This window comes from Barbus barbus (genome assembly GCF_936440315.1).
Source record: "Barbus barbus genome assembly, chromosome: 29".
In the NCBI taxonomy this organism is placed as follows: Eukaryota; Metazoa; Chordata; class Actinopteri; order Cypriniformes; family Cyprinidae; genus Barbus; species Barbus barbus.
In genome coordinates, this window is record NC_136757.1 from 11432183 (window position 1) to 11453903 (window position 21721).

Consider the following 21721-nt stretch of genomic DNA (forward strand, 5'->3'; position numbering starts at 1 on the left):
TTTTTTTTTGATTATTCTATTTGATTTCCCCCATGGCACACCAGTGGGTTAAATACACTAAAATATATTTTAGTTGAGTTTTTACCATTAATATCCAGGTATTATAGATCTTATTGTAGACAGTGTCATATGGTGCCAGTGTTGTATCACTTTACATCTTTCCATCTAAAAAAAAAAAAACTAAAAACTATCAGTATGTCTATTTTCAGAGTTTCCACATAAGACTTGCGTTGCCTTAGTGTCAAGTCTGGTTCAAAGAAATCGTGGGCATGAAACATAACTTGGCATGAGGCTCATGATATCCACCTAAAATAAGCTTGCAACACTCGTATTTATTCAGTAAAGGAACACTAAGCACATTTCAGTTACATTTCAGTTGATTTTTTTCCCATTAATAATTTCAAGCATACCACTGAATACTCCAAGTCGATTTCTGTGCAACAATAAGAGAGAAAATATTTTTTATTAACAAAAAATCAACACCCCTGAAGCTTTCGACTCTCTCACAACGACGCACACCATGACTCCAACCACGCAGTGTTCTGGGTCCCTACTGAGGAGAAACAGTGCCCCCTGCTGTCCAATCTATTTTACACAACAAGGAAGTAGGCCACAGAGAGTGCTTAGAAAAGCTTTAATCTTTTTCAGCATTTATGCAGAGCTCATCTCACACCAGACTCCCAAAGCTGGAATAAGTGCATCAGTGTGTACTGTAATGACGTCTTAAGTCTGTACCAGTTTACTCCGTTAATGAGTTGCAAAACTATGCTAAAATGTTCCAGTAGTATATTGCCACCACATCTCTCTTCAGTCTGATGAAAGCAGATAGCTTTAAATTGCCCTCACGTATGCTTTGAACTATATCCAGTCTAATTACAACGATAACAATATGCTGTGTGCATTTAAAACATGGTTAATGTACAGTAAAATACATTAAAAAAAACATTCACATCATGTGCAATGCAGTTCATATTTCTGGAATGCTCTGAAAGAGGAAAGACACTGAATTGATAAGAGCTGTAAAGTGTTTTCAGACTTTTAAAAGTCTCAAGACTGTGTGGGACTCGTGAAGCGTGGCAGGCAGGGAGCCCAGCAGCATCCTAACAGTGCCCCAGTTTCCCTCTGCAAGTCAAGTTATTATTATTCATGTATTCTTCAAAATAGGAAGCCTGTGAGAGGGAAAGTCAGAGTCTGGCCTGAATAGTACAATGACACTCGGCGGAACTCCCTTGTCCATCATTCACGAGCAGAGGATTAGGTGATGGGCGCCATCCATCCTGGGAGAGATCTGCAGGACTTTAATTACCTGTGTGAGCTCTCATCACAGTCCCGTAGAATTGAGAGTAGAAAAAGACAGAGAAGAAGGGCTATTAGAGCCCCACGTTCAACCGAAACTAAATTACTCTTTGATTTACAACCAGATAAAATCAACTTTGCCTTTGTAGATAGTGAAGGTCATAGTAGATATGCTCGTGTGCTATTAGGACACTTAATGGGGAATGCACTGTGCCTGCTGATAGCGCTGTTTTAGCAGTTGTGGTTCTGCAAATTAGTTAACAATGCAAACACGTCCACAGAAATTGTGCTGAATGCAAATGCAGATCTTAAGGGTTAATTCTAAGCACCGTTGTGGTGAATACAGCGGACTACAACATTTTGCTATACTTCACAGATTCAGACACCTCAATTGTTTCTTTAAAATGCGAAAGTTTTGTGAATAAAACGTTATCTATAATGAACCTAATTTACATAGTATGGAGACATGAATTAAAAAAAAAGAATATTCACTGCGCATCACTACTTTAGTGCAATTAGCAACTGGCTAAACTAAACTGATTAAATAATGCACTCTTAACTGCACTGGCAAATTTGTTAAAAAGGTACAGTCTATAATGAACCTAAAAAACGTAAAATAAGCACGCTTGCGCTCGATGTATTTATTTATTTTTTTAATTAACTGCGCATTGCTATTTTAGCACATTTAGCTACTTGTTAAATTGGATTGCAGGTGATCGTCAAAAAGACAAAAGTGGGCTTGTCTAAATAAAAACTATTTGATGAATATTCACGATTAATATAACGCAACGATAATCGAAATGGCAAACAGCAATACAAGTTGTGAATACGGTGCAGTCTAAATTACATAAAAAGAGATGTGTTCGCACACCTCATAAATGATATTCTGCACATCGCTACTGCATTTTTCTACTGGTTTAACTGAATTGTGGGTGCTCAATAAAAACTAAAAGTATGAATAAACGCCCAGTTACCAACTTTTGAGAAATGTATGTTCACGATCAATACAGCACAACATTAAATGCTCCAATAAATAGCTTTGCGTGTTGTGAATAAGTTGCAATCTATAATTAGCCTAATTTACATATAAAGATTTAAACATTCACAGGACAGCACAATTTTATTATATTACATAAACTGGTTTGTTGTGTTTTCGCCAAAAGTGACACAACGGTTTAGCATTGCTACTTTAGCGAATTTAGCTAGAGGTTTGCCAAGAGTGGCCTCGTGTAAATAAATAAAACTTCATGAATAGATATTCATGATAAATATAATGTAACGATAATTTCGATAATATGGTAAATAGCGATGCAAGTTGTGAACAGTTTATAATGAGCATAAAAAGACGCACTTTAAAACATAACATTCACTGCGCATCGCTACTTTTACATATTTAATTATTGGTTTAGTTTAGTTTAGTTTTTACTGGTTCAACTGGATTACAGGCGTTCTTTAAAAATCCAAAAGTGTGCTCTATATAAATAAAGTTTTTACAAATAATTGTTCACCTGATCAACATAATGCAATGTTAATTGCGCTGGAAAATAACAATGCATGTTGTGAATAAGGTGTCGTCTATAATTAGCCTAATTTACACAAAAAGAGGAGTGTTTGCACTTAAAGAATATTCACTGTGTATGGTTATTTTAGTGCATTTAGATGATTATGGATTATGGGTGCACTTAAACAGCCAAAATTGTGCTCATTTGAATAAATGGTGATTATTTCACACTTTACCATCATTTGAAGAATAAACGTTCACATGATCAATATAGTGTGTCATAAAAAGTGTGTGTCTCTGATTCAAATAATGACTATTTAAACTTTCACATAACAGTGTAATTTTAGCGCATTTGGTTAAAGTTAGGCTACAGTGATTCACCCCCAGAGAGGAACTGAACTGTTAATCATATTGACCAACATGATGATATGTGTTGCAGATCACATCTTTTTGAAGAACAGTAAAGCACTCTGATGACTATTATCCATATTATGCATATTAATTGATTAAATATTTAATTCATTCATTCGCACATGCACTTATATTTAACTTCATTGTCCTCTTTAGATTCTGAAGCAGTCCTTAGTTTTTCTTTTGTACTCCTTTCACCATAATGTTATCATACGGTGAACTGTCCTCTTCCTCACTGTCCTTCTGCTTTGAAAGCAAGGCCCTCCTGGGAGGTTTAGGAACCGCGTAGTCATCGGCAGAAGCGTTGTAAGGGTACTCATGACCACTCGGATCCATTACTGTGCCCAACATCTTCCAAGCATGGCCTTTAACCTCCTCCAGTTCATCATAGAGCGATGAAGGCACACTTGGGGCCACAACACAACCCTCTGGTTCATCATAAATGTGCTCCACTCTTTTGTAAGAATGACCCTCTTTTCTGTTTGAGAAACGGGCTCTGATTGCAGTTTCATCTATGATGTCATAAAGTGGTTCTGTGTTTTCTAAATTGACTTTCTTGTCATTTTCACAACTGGGTTCTACAAACATGGGTGGAGGGTTTGATGCGGACAAAATGTCTCCAATAACGTTCTTGGCAATGGTGTCAAAGGGCAGCGAGTAGTCAGAGTCCTCAGGGTTGGAGCATGTGGAACGTCTGTCTTTTGTTTCTTTCTTCTCCCCTGGACTTCCCTGATCTGGATCAGGGACCATGGCCCGGGAATGCATCTCATCCTCACTGTTGACCAAAGGACAGCTGCGGAAGTTCTTGACCTGGCTCTTTCGCGGCGGAGGCCTGGTGTCCAGAGTCAGGCTCTTGACTCCGGTAAGAAGTTTCTCTGCAGGGGCTTCAAGTCTGGTTTGCTGAGGGTTCTGGGGTTGTTTGGGTCCATCTCTGATTACTCCGTCAGTCACCATACTGTAGATACCTGAATCCTCTGCCACAGCTCTCATTCGAGGTGAAGGGGGCATGGTATCTCGCTCCCCACTTGATATCTGCTTCTGAGGTAAATTGACTCTGTGAAGATTGATGGCGGCCTCTACAGATTGGAAGATGCTGTTTCCTTGCTTTGTGTCGAATTCAAAGTTGCCTTCCCCCGAGTCGCATCTTCGCCCAGCCTCAAAGGAGAATGTTGCCTGTTTGTTGAGAAATTATATATTTAATTACTAGTAAATGCTAAGACACTAAATTTCAATTTAATCTTCAAAAACAATGCATGTACTATTACATCCAAAAGTTTGGGGTCAGTACAATTTTTTAAATATTTTTGAAAAATGTCTCTTATCCTCATCAAGGCTGAATTTATTTGATTGAAAACATGGTGAAACGGTAGCTAAGCCTCACCCTGTTTTTCTGCACATTTTGATGGATTGCATCAGAAAAAAGTGATGGAAATTTCGAATAACATAAATTCCTTAATTAAAGTTTTTACGCTCACTTGAGGTATTTTATGTGAGGTAGTTCATGTGAATAATGGCAGATGGAAAAGCATTTGCCGAATAAATTCTGATGTAGCAAACATTAAATCCATGTAACTAATTGTCTGTTTCCAATGATGGTGTCTTTCTGTTTTTTTTATTATTTACTGTTAATTACTAGATTACCAATACCACCTTCAACTGCTCAAACAACTTAATGGAAATGCACCTAATTAACTTTTTTTCACCTCTTTTTTTTTTTTTTTTGCAAACTGCAAAAAAAATTGGAAACCCAGCTAGTAATGAGAAATAGTATTACAATAATAATAATAATAATAATAATAATAAACTTATTTCTATTTAATATATTTTAAAATGTAATTTGTGACCCTGGACCACAAAACCAGTCATAAGGGTCAATTTCTTGAAAATGAGATTTATACATAATCTGAAAGTGAATAAATAAGCTTTCCATTGATGTATGGTTTGTTTTGATAGGACAATATTTGTTGGCGATACAAATCAAAATGAAAATACAATGAAAGTACTGCTGATAACTGCTGATACTGATAACTTTGGCATTTCTAAACTTTTGGTGGCAACATTTTTTCTGACATTCTTTTTCACAAGGGAGTCTGGATATTACAATAACATCTCATTCAAATGACAATGTCTTTTTGCAGTTAAATATCCCCATCACTCTACTGGGCATTATGAATGACAAAGAGCACACACCTCACTAGCATTAACTGAATGACTGCAGATCACTGCCAAAGCCATACCTTATCTCTGCCGAACCTGCGGAGGAAGCGATAAGGCCAGGAGTAGAGAACTTCTCCTGTCTTTGGTTCCTTCAGAAGGAGGCTATCAAAATGAGTCCGTAACAGCACTGTTCCTTTCAGGCCGCATCTCTCAGAAGCCTCCGTACGCCTCACCGTCACCTTAAAGTCGTTCATTGCTGAAGACAACAGAAAGGAAAAGCTTTACATAAACAATGTGCCAAAAGAACACAACATATAACAACCACTTGACACGTTTTCAGATGAAAAATAACAGTGCATTCAGCACACTTGTGGCCTTCTGAAGGCTTATGAGTCTCTTAGCAGTTGTAACTTTCAAAATATTGTATTGTAAAGATGTATTAGAAACTACATCTGATGGGTAAACACAAATGGTGTTCTATAATCATAAAAATGTATAAATATGTAATAAATCACATAATATTTAAAGGCTTTTCTCTGTGAATGAATATACTGATTGCACCCATTTCAACTCTTTTTGGAAGCAGATGGTACGTATCAGAGGTCATTCTCACATATGTGCAATAATTCAAAGCAGATTTCTTTTGATGCGACATGTATGCGATATAATTGGTTTTTCACAAAAGTGTACAGATTTAGCACATGCACTGCTGAGAAACAAGCATCTTATTAGATGTTCTCGGTTAAGAAAGGTCAACACCCCATTCGCTACTGCTGAACTGCAGGGTGAACTGTGTGGCGCAGGATTCTGCTGCTGCTCCAGAGGGATTGTCTATTAAAGGGCTCACCATGTTTTTCTGCATGAAGCAGACATGGGTGATGAAACTCTATTAATTTCCTGAGGTGAAGTGTCAGGAAGAGATTTTTCTGCACATGTCATTCAATCCAAAAACAGTCAACCCATAACAGTGGGCTATTAAGCCTCTGCATAAATTTAATGCAAACGAGGATGTTTCTCAAAGTCTGATTTAATAACAGCAGTTCAAATTACTTTTACTATTCCTTTAGAATTAAAAAATAAATAAATAAACAATATTTGGGTCTTTCATTTTTGTCAAACATTTTCAGGACATGTCAGGTATGTTCTGTGGAAATTACAATTTTTACATAAAACAGTGGACTCACAATGTTTTGTATCCAAAATACAATTAAATAAATATTAAAATATTTATTCATACATTTAAACATTGTAAAAAAAAATGATGTAAATATTATTTTAATTTACCATAACAGTTTGATTTGGAATTACGCACAATAAAATATTCTGTCACTGCAATATTTAAATACTATTAAATATTTTATGATTATTTCATATGTCAGTTTAGATGATTATCTAAATGTAATGCTGAATTTTTTTCATATATTTTCCCCAGAAAATAAATGAAAAAATAAAATAAAAAAATGTAAAGTCTTGGTCTGGAACAAGGATAAATAATCAAATCTATAAATATTGTTAAAAGCACGTAGCAAGAATTTACCAAAAACATATGCTGAAGGCATGATAAAAAAAAATAAGAATAAAAGTTTACAAAAAAGCTTTAAGAAAAAACAAACAATATTTTTAATTAACTTATATATCACAAATCCGGGCTATGAACTTCCGTTCACTCACCACCACAGGTCACCCGCTCACCACAAGGACTCTCACACTACACAGACTCTTACACTATACCGTGGACTACATTTCCCATCATCCATTGCACTGATTGCACACACACCTGAATGCACTGATTACACAGACACACAGCTGAATCCCATCAGACACGCTTTATAAGCCTTGGACATCCTCTTCCAGATCGCTGAGGATTGTTTAGCAGCTGTTACTGTGATAGCGGCTTTATGGAGTCTGTCTTAAGTTTTCCTAGTCGTAGTCTTGCCTGGTTTCCTGTGTTTTAGATTATTGCCTGTGTATCTTAGATTTACCTATTGCCTTGCAGTTTGGATACTGTTTGCCCCAGCCCAGACTATTGCACATGTTTATGGATTACGTCTTATATAATTCAGTTTTCATTATAAGTTTTAGATTTTATTTTAGTAATTTTGGTTGTTTATATATTAGTATTTTTAATATAACTATTTAGTTTTTTTTTTTCTCCCACAGTTTTAGTTCAGCTTCATTTATTCAAATAAGTGTTATTTTAGTCTTTCAACTTCAGTTAGGGCAATATTTCTCATTTTAATTTAGTTTAGGTTTTTCATCTAATATTAATATTTTATTTTATTTCATTTTCGGAACACAAATTAAGATATTTGAGAGCTCTCTGACCCTCCCATAGATAGCAGGGGTCCTTACACGATCAAAGTCCAGAAAAGAGCCAAGGTGATCGAAAAAAGTAGTCAATTTACGAAGCCTTAATACTTTTTGTGCACAGAAAATAAAAATAAAGATTTTATTCCACATTTTCATCTCCACTGTTTCTCTTGTGGACGTGCGCTCAAGATAGTACATGACGCAACTTATTTTGCTTGCGTTATTTTTGTTTTCATTGTTTTGTTTTTGTTTTGCTGTCTATGGGAGGGTCAGAGAGCTCTCAGATATCATCAAAAATATCTTAATTTGTGTTCCGAAGATGAACGGAGGTCTTACGGGTTTGGAACGGCATCAGGGTCAGTAATTAATGGCATAATTTTCATTTTTGGGTGAACTATCACTTTAACAGTTTTGGTTTTAGTTTAAAATAATGACCCAGGAATAAACAGCCATTTGCATGTTTGTATAACGTTTTGTCAATTCATTCATTTGTGTTACTGTATGTTACTGTAATTTTGGCTTTTATTGAATAGGATAGTCAATACAAGAGAGGAAACAACATTGAGAAGAGAGAGGGGAAGAGGATCAACAGAGGACTGGAGCTGGGACTTGACCTCAGGTCGCGAGTGCAGCTGTGCATGTCATTGCTTCAGGCCATGCATTGGCATAGTTATGCAAAATGTTTTTGCATAATTATGCCAATAATCATACTAGACAGTGGAAGAGAGAGAGAAAGACAAAGGCTGCGATGTGGTTTGGAGGTATCTTTTTTTCCGTTTGAAACGTGGCTCCTCCAGCCACAGCCATACTTCATTGAGAGGAAGTGTGTCTTTGCAGAAAATGCTTTCTTCTGTTTGCAGCTTTCAGAACAGAAGCAACCACTCCACACCTCTCGGCAAATGAAAGAATGGCACTTCCTGCAAAAAAACAAAAAAGCCACACTATACAGACTAGTGTAAAAATTATACTCATCACTAAGCAACAAGTGGCAAGATTCATATGCAAGATTCTCTCTCTATTGCTCTACGTTTTGGCAATGCACCAAATTCACAGCAACTGTTTTGTGGTTGTAACCCCCCATTTCCACTTGCTTTCCACATGACCTCATTTGCATAACACACTCTCATACTTTATCTCTTTCTCCCTCCAGGTGTGTGTTGTGTTCAGGAAGTTGTAAAATCGTAAAAGGTACATTTGATGCAAACAGCATTTAATGTAGACATAAATAGAGTGGGGTCTAGAAGTCTGAGAGCGCTTTCACTGTAAGATGCAGTGCGTTACGGCATAAACAGAGGATATGGCATTCAATCAAGTTTGCTAGCAGGAGGTCACTATCCACCGGCTACTGGTCAAGCATAAGGTTACCATCAGCCAGAGAAACCCTTATCTCTTCCAAATATAGTGTTTTAGTCACAAAATATTCTTTCTTGATTCATCGAGGCAAAGCTTTCACATTATTTTGAATGCAAAGTAACCATTTGTGACACTGACTGATATTTTTTAGACAACAAATGATAGTCTTGTTGGTTTGGGGACAGTATATTTTAAGAATTTATTTATAATATATATATGGATATATTAAATTAATTAAAAATGACAGACATTTATATTTTTACACAATATTTCTATTTCAAATAAAGATGTTCTTTTGCACTTTCTTTTAACTTTTTTTTTTTTTCAAGAATGATAGTTATATTAAATTGTAATGTTTCACAATATTTTAGTAAATTTTTGTTCAAATAAAAGCAGCCTTGGTGACCATAAAAGACTTTCAAAAACATTAAAATCTTAAAATCGCAAACTTTTTTTAACTGAAGTGTAATTTTATGCTGTCCAGCGATTAAGTTTTTATTTTACTAAGTGACGAATCTGGCATCAGAAATAAACTGGCGGAGTCAAGATGAGTGACCTCCTAACACTATTGTTTTTGAATCTGGCATGTGGTTTCATATACTATGGTGAGTTGCTGCTGCTATTTGATGTGGTTTACAGCTTTTTAGTATCACTAATTTCTCCATAAGGTTTGATTCATTGACGATTTTGTGTTTGTTGTAAAATCAGTGCATCCTGCTGTAACTATCTGTATGTGCTGTAAATAAGCAGTAGTTTTACAGCCTTACAGTTCCCCTCTGATCGCTGAATTCCTCGCGCACCCTGTTACCCTGCTGTCGCTTGACAGAACAGGGCCTTCTGATATTTAAATTGAAACAGATGGATTTGATAAACCGTCTGAATGTGAAACTCCCCCAAGCCCGACACATTCCAGAGAGGAAAGAAAGCAACAGAATGCTGAAGCTCACACAGACATATGGGCCAACTTTTTACAGACTGAAATAAGTCAATTAATGTAATGAGATCATTTAAATGCCATTTCTGAATGCGGGCAAATATAGGAACATAATCACCCATGATTAAACAGTCAGGGTTGTGTTCAAATGCCCGGTGAAGTTAGACTGGTTAGGGCAGATTGCCTGGCACCTGTGCTGCATCGGTGATATGTGTTTGTGTACTTCCACTTCTCTTGACTGTCATCTTGCTGAAAGCCACAATGTGAAACATGTCCACTGAGGACTTCTAACTGTCTTTTCCATCTTTGGGGGCGTGTTTTGGTTATTTTGTGTTTGCGCATTTGTTTGATAGTCTGTTCGCCTCTTTTTCAATTTGCTCAATGTAAATGAACAGATGGAAGAAACAAGTACCAAGACTGAAGAAAATAGATCAATGGATTCATCCAAAACGGATTCATGCAAAATGGATTCGTGCAAAAACTACCTAAACTGAGGCATTTTATATTAATAAAAGCCTAAAATCCTCCATTAGCGTTAACATTAATTCAAGGTTGAAAGGTTGAAATCATTAATGAAAATGCTTATAATTTACATAGGAAGATATCATCGCGAACAATAATATAAAATAAAAAATCAAAATGGAAATATATATATATATTATATATATATATATATATAAAGAAAGAAAGAAAGAATAAAATTTATATTTTTATTAAGAAAGATGCATTAAATTGATTTTTAAAAAACATAGAAATGTTTTTTAACATTGCCAATGTTTTATCTAAATAAATGCTGTTCTTATGATCTTTGTATTCATTAACGAATCCCGAAAAAAATGCATCATGGTGTCCACAAAAAATATTAATGAGCACAACTGTTTTCAACATTGAAAAAATATATATAATAATAATAAAATGCAGCAATTCAGTATAATAGAATGATTTATGACGTGTGTGTGTGTGTCCAGAATCCAATGCAGAGTTATCTCTTTTAACTGTACATGTTTACATACTCAAATACCTATTTTTAAAATAATCAGAATTTGAATGATGACATCAGATACGGTTTTGATGTACAAGAACGTCCGAATGAGAAAATATGTGCATGGTCTGTTAACAAATACACACAGCTGCTATCAGTATTTCACATAATTGCAAAAGAGCCAAACTACACTCCCAAAATAATGTTCTCAAATACTGCAACATTTGATGAAATGAAATGAAAGATGAGATGAAAGAAACCAGCGTTACAAAGAAAAGTACGCTATATCAACCTTCAAACAAACAACACTTACCCAGCATTAATGAAGACATAAAAATGGATGAAAAGGAAGTTGAACAGGGCACTGAACAATCTTTGAGAACAGCAGGATATTGCGTATTTACACAGATAGTGGTCAATCTGCAAACAAGGCGGACACTTGTGTGATAGTTTTTTCCACCACAAGAGAACAAAGATGAGCCACAACTTTCCACTGCGTTAGTTAGCTGCTGGTTTACAATATTCACAGCACAAAATTAACTAGAGGTGTCAGACTAGTGAACAAGCCTATCTCAGCAAAAGTGTGTCAGCTTTGTAGAGACGGTGTACCAAATTGGTTAGTATCTGCCTCTACTCCTGTCCTGTCTATGTTTTGTATATCTTTCACAGAAACTGGCAGTGTGACCTTCACCAGATCTCTGAAACCAGCTCATCCATCAGAACAGCTCCACAAGCAACTCCTCTTGTGACTTTAGTCTTATGTGCATGCATTCATATTATTGGTTTTGGAATGATGTTGTTGTAATTTTGTGGTTTTGTACACACGGTACACTTCCTTACCAGTTTCTCTGCTGCAGTAGAGAGTGTTGTCCGCCATCGTGACGTCATCAGATTCAGTATGTAAACTGTTTCCTCTCACTGCTCCTCTCTCCGTCCAGCTCATCTACAATGAACAAAAACATACAGAAGTTTATAACAGACAAGACAAACTTTAAAAATGCAGTTTTGGCTTACCATGTACATACAGCAAAAAAAAAAAAAAAAAATACACATACATACATTACATAAAATGGGCATTTTAGATATAATTTTAAAAACATTTTTAAAATACAAATTCATTACATATATATATACAGTATAAATAATACTAAAATAACACTGATCCACTCTGATATGGTGATCACAGGCAAGCACAGGTACAGTATACCTCAAACCATTAGATTCACCTACATGGATAATTTGAGATCCACAGTCTTAAAACACTCCCAATTGTCACAGCACAAAACACTGCAGTTACAATACAATTATAGTTACAACAGCGAAATATACTCAGCAGAACAGAGTCTTTTTCACACTGTTAGTCCTCTACCAGCAAGTGTTATTTTCAGTGGCATGTGCGATGGAAATTCTCTTTGCACTTCTTTATTTTTTGCACCAGCTGAAATACCGTTTAACTTCACCATAAGACTTTGGACAAATGGCCTTTGTTGAGGAACCACATTCTGAGCCAACAAACGCTCTCCAAAACTGAGCCAAAGTGATCATATTATGTTGCACAACAGAAACCTTCTCAGCATAAAGCCGTATTCATTTCCCGCAGTGCATTACATCAAGCTCTTCCATTCCACAGCCACAACACAGCTTCTACTGTTGGCTTTCTGTGGCACCACTTCAGTTTCAAATTCTCAAAGACAGCAGCTTTTTTAGGCAAAAGCTAAAAAGCTGGAGGAACTTGAGACATCATACGTAATCTCAACATTCCCATTGGTCTATACCAATATATTCAAATCCATAGCTGAATGATCTGGCAAGCATCACTCTTGGTGTTTCTCATTCTAAAGTGTGGGGATTTGAACAAATCTTTAAGCCCGAGTTTTAAAGCTTGGTGTGTAACTCGTCTCACTTTGTTTGTGCTGCAGACATGATTGATAGATTTCCAGTCAAAGAGAAGCCAATTTCTCATCTGGCAGACAGAGGTGGGCAAAATTCTGACTGAAGAATTGGCTCCCTTTCTATTCATAATTTGGAGTATGAATTAAATTTGTCAAGCTCCATATGAAATTGAATTGAAATTTACATTAAAATGAAGGGAAAAGGAATATATCTATCTAACTATCTATCCATCTATCTGTCTATATATCGGTCTATAAAGGGTGACAACGCAGCACGGTGTGTGTCAGCAGATAAAAAAATATACATTTTATATTTTAAAAAGTTAAATATTAGTTTTTATATATTATATAGCAAAAAATAAAACTTTAAAAACTTTGCAACAGTTATGCTAACAACAATAAAAAGGCATTTATGACATTAAAACAGGACATGTGCTGACACACACAGTGCTGATGTCACGGGAACATCCCATCTGAAGATTATGAGGAAATTAGATCGCTCCCTTGTAGGGGTGGGTGCTATACCGGTATTAACGTGACTACCGGTATTATGTTGTGCCATGATATGGATTTTGCTATACCGTGGATACCGTTACATATTCATGGATTTAACTGGATGGACAGACAAAGATTTTTCCCCCGCGGTCGTTACTGCGTCATCAGAGAGAGATGCATAAATCAGAACCGGATAGTTTTTGCTCCAAACACACGATCGGCTTTTTGGAACTGCACACAAACCGGATTACAATAATTTCCCAAAATGTAATTCGTGTGGTACTATTACTGTAAACGGCCGTTAACACAGCGCAAGATCGCAATGCTCGAAATATAGGAAGAAAAATATAAATAATGAATTAGGGGAAGGGGAAGGGGGTTAATATGAATGAGTATCTGAAGCGAACTCTCTTCAGAAAACTTTAGAAGGTTTTCTTTTTCTCTTACCTCCGTGTTTAACACACTGAGCAGCTTTATTTAAAGCGCTAACCAAAGGAACGCTAAATTGAGGCCACAAGCGCCATCATGTGTCAGAGAATGAACTTGCGTGTTCTTTCAGTGCTGTTTCTCTTTTGCGCAGGTGTCTTATGTAGCATAATTTCACCAGTGTTGGGCTCAAAGAATGTAATATATTACTCATTACTAGTTTAATGTTATTACAATATTACCATACTTGGCCGTATGTCACTTCACTTCACTTTACTTGTTACTTTCTGGCAACAGTAATTAATTATACTACTAGTTACATTACTTTTATCACGCCCCACAGAAGTTGTAACTGTGTATCTTCCACATAAAATTTCTTCTAGAATATTACTAACATATTTCTGCCTCATCATTTGACCAAAATCTACATTGGATCGCAGTCAGAAGTTATAACAAACACTCAATAGTGACTGATAGTGGCATTCAAGTAGTAGTGTTGTATTAATCTCATTAATTGTCATGTGTAGCTTGAAGCTAATTGTAATTTCTCTGTTACCCATATACAATTATATTTCATTATGTATTTTATCAAATCACATAAGTTTGTAAGAAACTTTGATTTTTCAAAAAGATGTTTAATTATAGTAATATAATGTACCACATGCTGATCAGAGGGATGTGGAAGGGATGTAATGCCAGAGTAAAGTAAAGCCATAAATTACACAACAGTGTTCAGGTCATCTTTTTTTTTTCCTGACAATATCAATATAATGCATTATTTCCATCTGCTGAATGCAAGCTTTTCCATATTCCAAGCTTGCCTGCTGCACTGGGGACATCACATGCATCACATCACATCGAGTCGTGAAAATTATAAAAATAAATCTAGGAATTATTTGATGATTGGATTTTAAATCAGCGGGGTTGAGGCATCAAAAGTAACTAAGCTGTTTTATGGATGGTAACTGTAATATTATTACTGAAATCTTTTTAGTAATTAGTTACACTACTAGTTACTGCAAAAAGTAATATTATTACAGTAACTAAATTACTAGTAACTAGTTACTGCCCAACACTGAATTTCACACATCTAAAGTTAGACCATTCTCTTTTTGCCTTAGATCTTGAAATCATGTTTTTTTTTCTAGTTATATAAGGTTAACATACATATTATGCCTGTAATTTAACTAAGGTCTACTAAAATGTGATTCCAATTTTTTTGGAATCACAATATAATATCTGGACAATGGAAAATACAGTGATATGAATTTTAGCTCATATCGCCCACCCCTGCTCCCTTGCCAAGTGCATTCAAACGACTAAATAATGGCACGCATGTACCCTGTTCACTCCAAAGTCCCCACTCAAGGTTATAGGGATGATCACTTCCATTTGGAATTTGCCCCGAGAACCGTACAGTTCGGAACGCGTACCGTGCCACCCTATCTATCTATCTATCAATCAATCAATCAATCAATCAATCAATCAATCAATCAATCATCATCTATCTATCTATCTATCTATCTATCTATCTATCTATCTATCTATCTATCTATCTATCTATCTATCTATCTATCTATCTATCTATCTATCTATCTATCTATCTATCTGTCTGTTTGTCTGTCTCTCCATCTATTGTATCTAAATACAATATCTATCTATGCATCCATCCATCTGTTAATTTTCCTATCCGGCTGTCTTTCAATCAATCTTTCTCTCAAAAATTAAAAATGTTCCATTTAATAATTCAATAACCATTACATTTTAATTTAATGTCCTTACATTCAAATTTGAATTGCAGTTCTGCATTCTGTTTTCTACCTTAATTCAAATACAGTAATTGAATTGGAGTTCAAATAGTTTAAAGCGTGTTCGCTCAATCAAAATAGTCGGAGGTCAAACACACTACTGGAGTGTTAAAATGAGAAGTTATAATTAGAGAAGCTTTCATAAGGTTGACCCTCTGAGTACAGGCCCCTTTACTCAGAACATACTTCTTAGCCCATGTAATATCACAAAGCTTTTACTTTAACCCATGGCCAGAATAGAGCAAGAGTGAAGCTCTACATGTTACAACTGTCCAAAGAGAGCTTACGTACCTCTAACATCCATTAAGTCAATGTTACTTGGCAGTTACTTCCTTTATATGAACTATAACTGTCACTCACAACACTATATATGGTACAATGAGATATGAAAACAACTTCCCTTCTTTAAAAAAACACACATTCAGTGGAAACAGAAGCTTGTCTTTGCACAACTAGCAGCATGAGAAGCTCCATGAGTCACACGAGCAAGTTTCAAGTTTATATCTGCTGAGATGACAAAAAACCTTGGCAAGCTGCTGCAATTTGAATCCTCACGTATGCAGAAATTTTAGCATAAGGAGCTGACAAGCTTTCAGCAAAGACAATCTCTACAGTCTTAGCTGATGGCAGAAGTAAACATAAATGTCTGTTAAACTAGCATGCAACAGAAGCTTCAAAAACACAACTGCGGTAACAAAGCCTGGAACAAAAGACAGGACAAAACCTGGAAACTTTGATATAACTACTATATACTTTTGCAATCAGGTGTCAAGTGAGGTTTTGCAACACAATACTCCAAAACAGAAAAAAGGCAAAAGCAGTGTTAAATACTGTAAACAGACAGTCAATCACACAATTTAAAAGTAGTTAAATACCGGAAAGGCGATTTCACACAGCTTCTGGGTCCAGTCCTCCAGTTCAGCTGTCTCAACGGCGAAAACAAATGTCTTTTCAGTTGTCTCCACCAAAAAAGGTCCACAATCCCGTGGACAGCCTTCAACATCAGCCTCCGAAACACGAATGCAGTCATTCATTTTTATCACCTATAATAAAAAACAACAACATAGAACTCAAAAAATTTGCTTTGAAATGTTTGGCAACAAGTGGAACAACACATCAGTTTTTAAATATGCTCCAAGATGTCCAGATTTGCAAATTGTGTGGGTAGTGTAATGCATGAACATTTTTTTTTTCTTTCCAGATCTGATCATTCTCCATATGCATTAATTTCAGAAGATAGCTTTTTTTTGTGAAAATCCTACTTTTGTATGGAAGAGGGGATTTTTTGTTTGTCATATTTCATGACAGAAATGGGAACAGATTTAATGGCACTTCCAAATGATTTGTACATGTCCGCCCACACATAAACAATGTGCATGACCCCCCACTGAGTTTGATTGTTCATGTACCGTGGTACATCAAGGATCTACATCACTCTCCTCAGATACACCACATCTTATTTGTTATGTTCACAGTACATGGAAAATCTGAGCTCCACAGTTTGTTGCTCACCTTTTTGTTTTCCTGCTTGCGGTTGGCTTTCTCCAGCGTGTTGCCAGCTCCATCTTTAAACTCAAAAAACTCAAGGCGAGAGATGGAGCAGGAGCTCTCTCGGTACAGTACGGACCAGACCTTACGCCATTTCTGAAACAGAGAGAAGATAAATGGCTGAAAGTGATGTAAACTATCACACTTTTTTATTTGCGTTGTCCTCTGGGCATGCAAAAAAAATTAGATATAAAAGTAATGGACCTTATTATACTTTAGGATGCATGTCTAATATAAAACAACATTAGAAAAAAGCAACTAACATCTGTAAAACATATTACAGCCATAAAATATCATCTTGGGACAAAACCTGACTCATATATTGATGGGTAGGGTGAATCACTGGGTTGTATGATTTACATTTCAAACTTTTTTTCCCCAAAAAACATTACTCATGCACAATCCTGTTTTAAAATCTAATTTTGATGCACAATATTCATATAATCATGTTTATTTTTAACATTTTTAACATGCAGCATGTGAAAACAGTTTTTTAAACACTCACGTGCATCTATAAATCACATGATCCCTTCTGGTTATTTGACAAAAAGCTGGATTAAAGGGGTGAGACATCTTACCCACTGACACTCTTCCCCATAGTAAAACAAAGTTATCATAATGTCAGCGATATTACCAACAATTTTGCACTTTATCAACACTTTTGCACTTGTCTTCGACCTTAAAATGGGAAGTAGTTAGTGTAAAAATAGCCAGAGTACATCTTCCCATAATGATTTTTAAACTAAAAGTCACTAAACAGTCCAATAGGAAAATGTGTACACGTCAATGAGAAACACACATAGAATGCCAATTAAGATAATGAGAACTTATTCCATTGGCTAAAGCGCCTAAGGATGGTTGGCTCATGTGAGCATCAAATGATAGCATTTAAAGTGTGAGATTCCTCAGTCAGGAAATACCCGTAATAAGACGAAGAGTTTAAAGAATGTCGGTGGTACGGACATTACCTACCATTTCAGAGAAATTCATGGCCTCAAACAGAACATTATTACAGATGCAACACACTCCTTGTGGTTTCCTAAAGAGACAGCCCTGATCCTATTGCTAACATTAGCTCACTTTAATGGACTCCAGCAGCCCATAAGTCCTCTAAATTATGCCAACAGGCTATTCCTCTACTGCAGTCCCATATGGCGGAACCAGCAATAGTATCAGTGGCATCAATCAAAATGAAGTGAAAATGGTTTTAAATGAGAATATGGACAAGTTAAAGTGGATCACGTTCACAGTTCAGGAAGTTGTTTATGACACTGCCAGTGAGCTTAATATGATTCATGAATTTCTCTCTTATTGTAATAGCTCAATAGATATGGAGTATTTGGCGACAAACATGTGGTTCAAATTAGGAAAAGTGAAGGCTGCTAATTGAAATTCATAAGCCCAGCAAGCTGCACACATATTTATAATGCGGAAGTATTTTTATTTCCCAATTATATTTATCTTTTTCATTCACTTGTGAGTTCAAATATCATTTCTGTCGCACTAACATGCATAAAACATACTTTTACATCCTTATAAAACATGAACCTTCAATATCTGATCCCCATCAGTATTTTATATTTGAATGCAAGTGGGTAAAACTAATTCAACTAATTAATTAAGTTCCCCACACTGTACAAATGTCATACTTTTAATAGCAAAAGACTGTAAAAATGTTACTCTAAAAACCTGTTAATTAGTTAACGATAAGTTATTGCATTATGATTTTAATGTTAGCATGATGGTGTTTGATATTTGTGTTCATGACACTGTGTGTACCTTCAATATTTTAATACACTTCTTCACATCTTGTGGGAGAGATTATTGTTATGAGCTGTGATTCTACTGTATATGTGGCTTTTTTTCATGACCATCTGTGTTTTTTTTGGTGGTTTCCAGTGTTTTATTGAGGTTCCAAACTTTTAATACTTCAGTTGACTGTTATTTTAACTTTTTATCAGTTAATGAAATAATCCTTTTCTTCTTTTTTTTTCCACTGTAACGTTGTCGGGGTTGTTTTATGGTGAATTTCAGTTTGTTTTTTTACGGTGCACATTAAAGAGAAGCAACTGAAGTGATATATGCTTGGAGTACTGCTCAACATCATGGGTACATTAGTGATTCCTTTCCATTAGGCCTTTGGACAGATACCAAACAAACAAATTTGCACACTTATTAACTGTCAAATTAAACAAAATATAAAATTATATTATCTATCTGTCTGAAATATGAACAGCTGATCTGCAATATTACAGACAAACGCACAAAAATTATAGCTGTTATACAGGAACTAAAGAAGGGCCAACTGTCCAGTATTATTTTGCAACAGAACATTTTGCAATTATTTGAGATTTTTTGGATTTCATTTTCATGGATTTCACTATTTTGAGTTAATTTATGTAATAGAGCAGCTACAACCTACGGTCAGGCCAAATGAGTCTTTTTAGCACAGCCTTCATTTTGTTCTATGACAGTAGTTACAAACCATTACCGTAAAAGTACACGATTGTTCTTTGATATAAGCCCCCTGGTGAGTAAAGCATGTTCTGTCTTACCTTCCCAAACCGCTGCTGTTGTAAATACAGCATCCCCTTCTTTCTAATATCCTCCTCCATTTCTCTCGGTCTTGTCTCCGACCCAGCTCCTTGAGACTGTTTCATCTAATGTATCATACTTCTTCTGCTAAACTTGCTTCTGACGCAAACAGCATCTCCAAGTTCCGCCATATCTACTTCCTGTATAGCCCAAAAGAGTTTACACTTCTTTGCAGAGCTGTGCAAGAGCCAAAGCCACCATTATTACTCAAGATCATGAGTTTCCACATGTTATTTTACACCCAAATGAGAGGAAACAGTATTGTATTTTAAATTTAAAAACATCACAAACTTTTTAAACCCAGGAAATTAGGCAAATGATATTAATTGCACATTTTTTGCATCATTACATGAGGCCTGAGCGTTTCAATATTATTATTATTAATTAATATTATTGTCTCATATTATTTTGATGAGAATTTAAGCAGTAAATTGTTAATAATTTTAAAATATTAAACAAGAAGGTAATGTAAGTAACATCACTGGTTTATATTTGTCACATAAGAGCTATTTTAAGATTATTTTTCAGGGTCTGTGGTCAACTGCAAAGTTCCTGCTCTTGGGTGTGTCAAGTTTCCATCACACACACGCACGCACACACACACACACACACACACACACACACACAAACCAACTTACCATCCAAACAACGAGGGGTGCTTTATTGACCATTGCCTGCATCTCTCTAGCTGTTTTAAGATAGACAAAGGCTATTAATTAATCATTATTTTGCATATTAAATAATTTAATGAACACAATACCAGTAATAGTCTTACTGTGCAACTAGATAATGTTTGCCATTTGTAATGGACATGCGCCAAAGGACAATGCCCTCCTGTGAGTTTCTGTAAAGCTGCTTTAAAGCAATATAAGAAAAAAAATTACATATATACAATTTGTAAAGGCCTGTGATGTAAAATATATTTAAATCATCATGTTATAATGACCCAATGCCAGTTCTATATTAGGCCTCTGCCTTTTGGATTGCAGCATTAATGCAACACAGTTGTCAGACCTACAAACAAACAAACCATTTTTTTCCAAAGAAAGTCTGCGTTTAGTTGACCAGAATCAAACAGAATTCTGTCTCAAGAAAATGAGCTGCAAGCCTGTGCAAAAATTTGCCTCCACTATGATAATGTTGTGGGTGTTTTCCAGGGCGTTGCTACAGTGTTTTTATGAAGTGTTTTTAAAAACATTACTATATAGTTATTAGGTTTTTCTGGTGGTTGCTTACTGGTTCAAATGAAATTATCCCATCCTAAGTCTCCATAAGATTCATATCTCTTTGTTGATGCAAGTTTAACTCGCTTATCATTCAATGGCAAAAATAAGCCATATCACTCTAAAGTAACAGCTCACCACGCTCCATAACTAGAGGTGTCAATTTATCCTGCTTTATAAGCAGGATGTCAAAGTTTAATGCTAAAGGGTTCGTTTATACCTCAAATCAAAAATATGAACAACATTAAAAAAGACTACATGCTTCTAAGTAGTATCTTCTCACTGCCCTCTAGGGCCTCAAAGCAGTACTGCACATGATCTGTCATGAAAGATGGCACTCTGTGACATAAATATGTTTGACAGCATATATCATCACACATTTCTGAAAAGTCTAATTTAACTAAGTACAAGATGATTAAATTGTAAAAGAGTACAATGAAAATAATAAACAACTGGCAAACAAGGCAGAAAAATAGAGAAAGGAAGGAGACGTTTTATGACATTTGTCATTATTACTCCTTCTGATGTTGTTGTTTTGCAAATTTCTGTTAGTACTTCAACTTATATTGCATCTAATGGAACACTTAACCTCTAATGACTGCAGAAACTGTCAGCGTTATATTTTTGCCTGACTTATTATTTGTAGTTTTACTGTTGCTCATTTGTCTTTTATTCTTCTTATGAACATGAACTCTTCCTGTTGTCTTCCACGCTCACTTTATTGATTACAATAAATCCACTCAGAGGACTGGTGATCTTTCACACAGCACATGGATCTCATTTCCCACAA

The 21721-nt window shown here is 35.6% G+C and overlaps 1 pseudogene across 1 annotated transcript; it reads right to left on the bottom strand.

Annotated features, from left to right (window-relative positions):
* Positions 1-308: 308 nt before the first annotated feature.
* LOC306848916 (docking protein 2-like) lies at positions 309-19823 on the bottom strand (annotated as a pseudogene). Its single transcript, XR_013786024.1, has 6 exons — positions 19669-19823; positions 17078-17209; positions 16441-16608; positions 11785-11887; positions 5446-5621; positions 309-4381 (listed from the first exon to the last, which is right to left on the bottom strand). The product of XR_013786024.1 is annotated as a docking protein 2-like (transcript).
* Positions 19824-21721: the final 1898 nt, after the last annotated feature.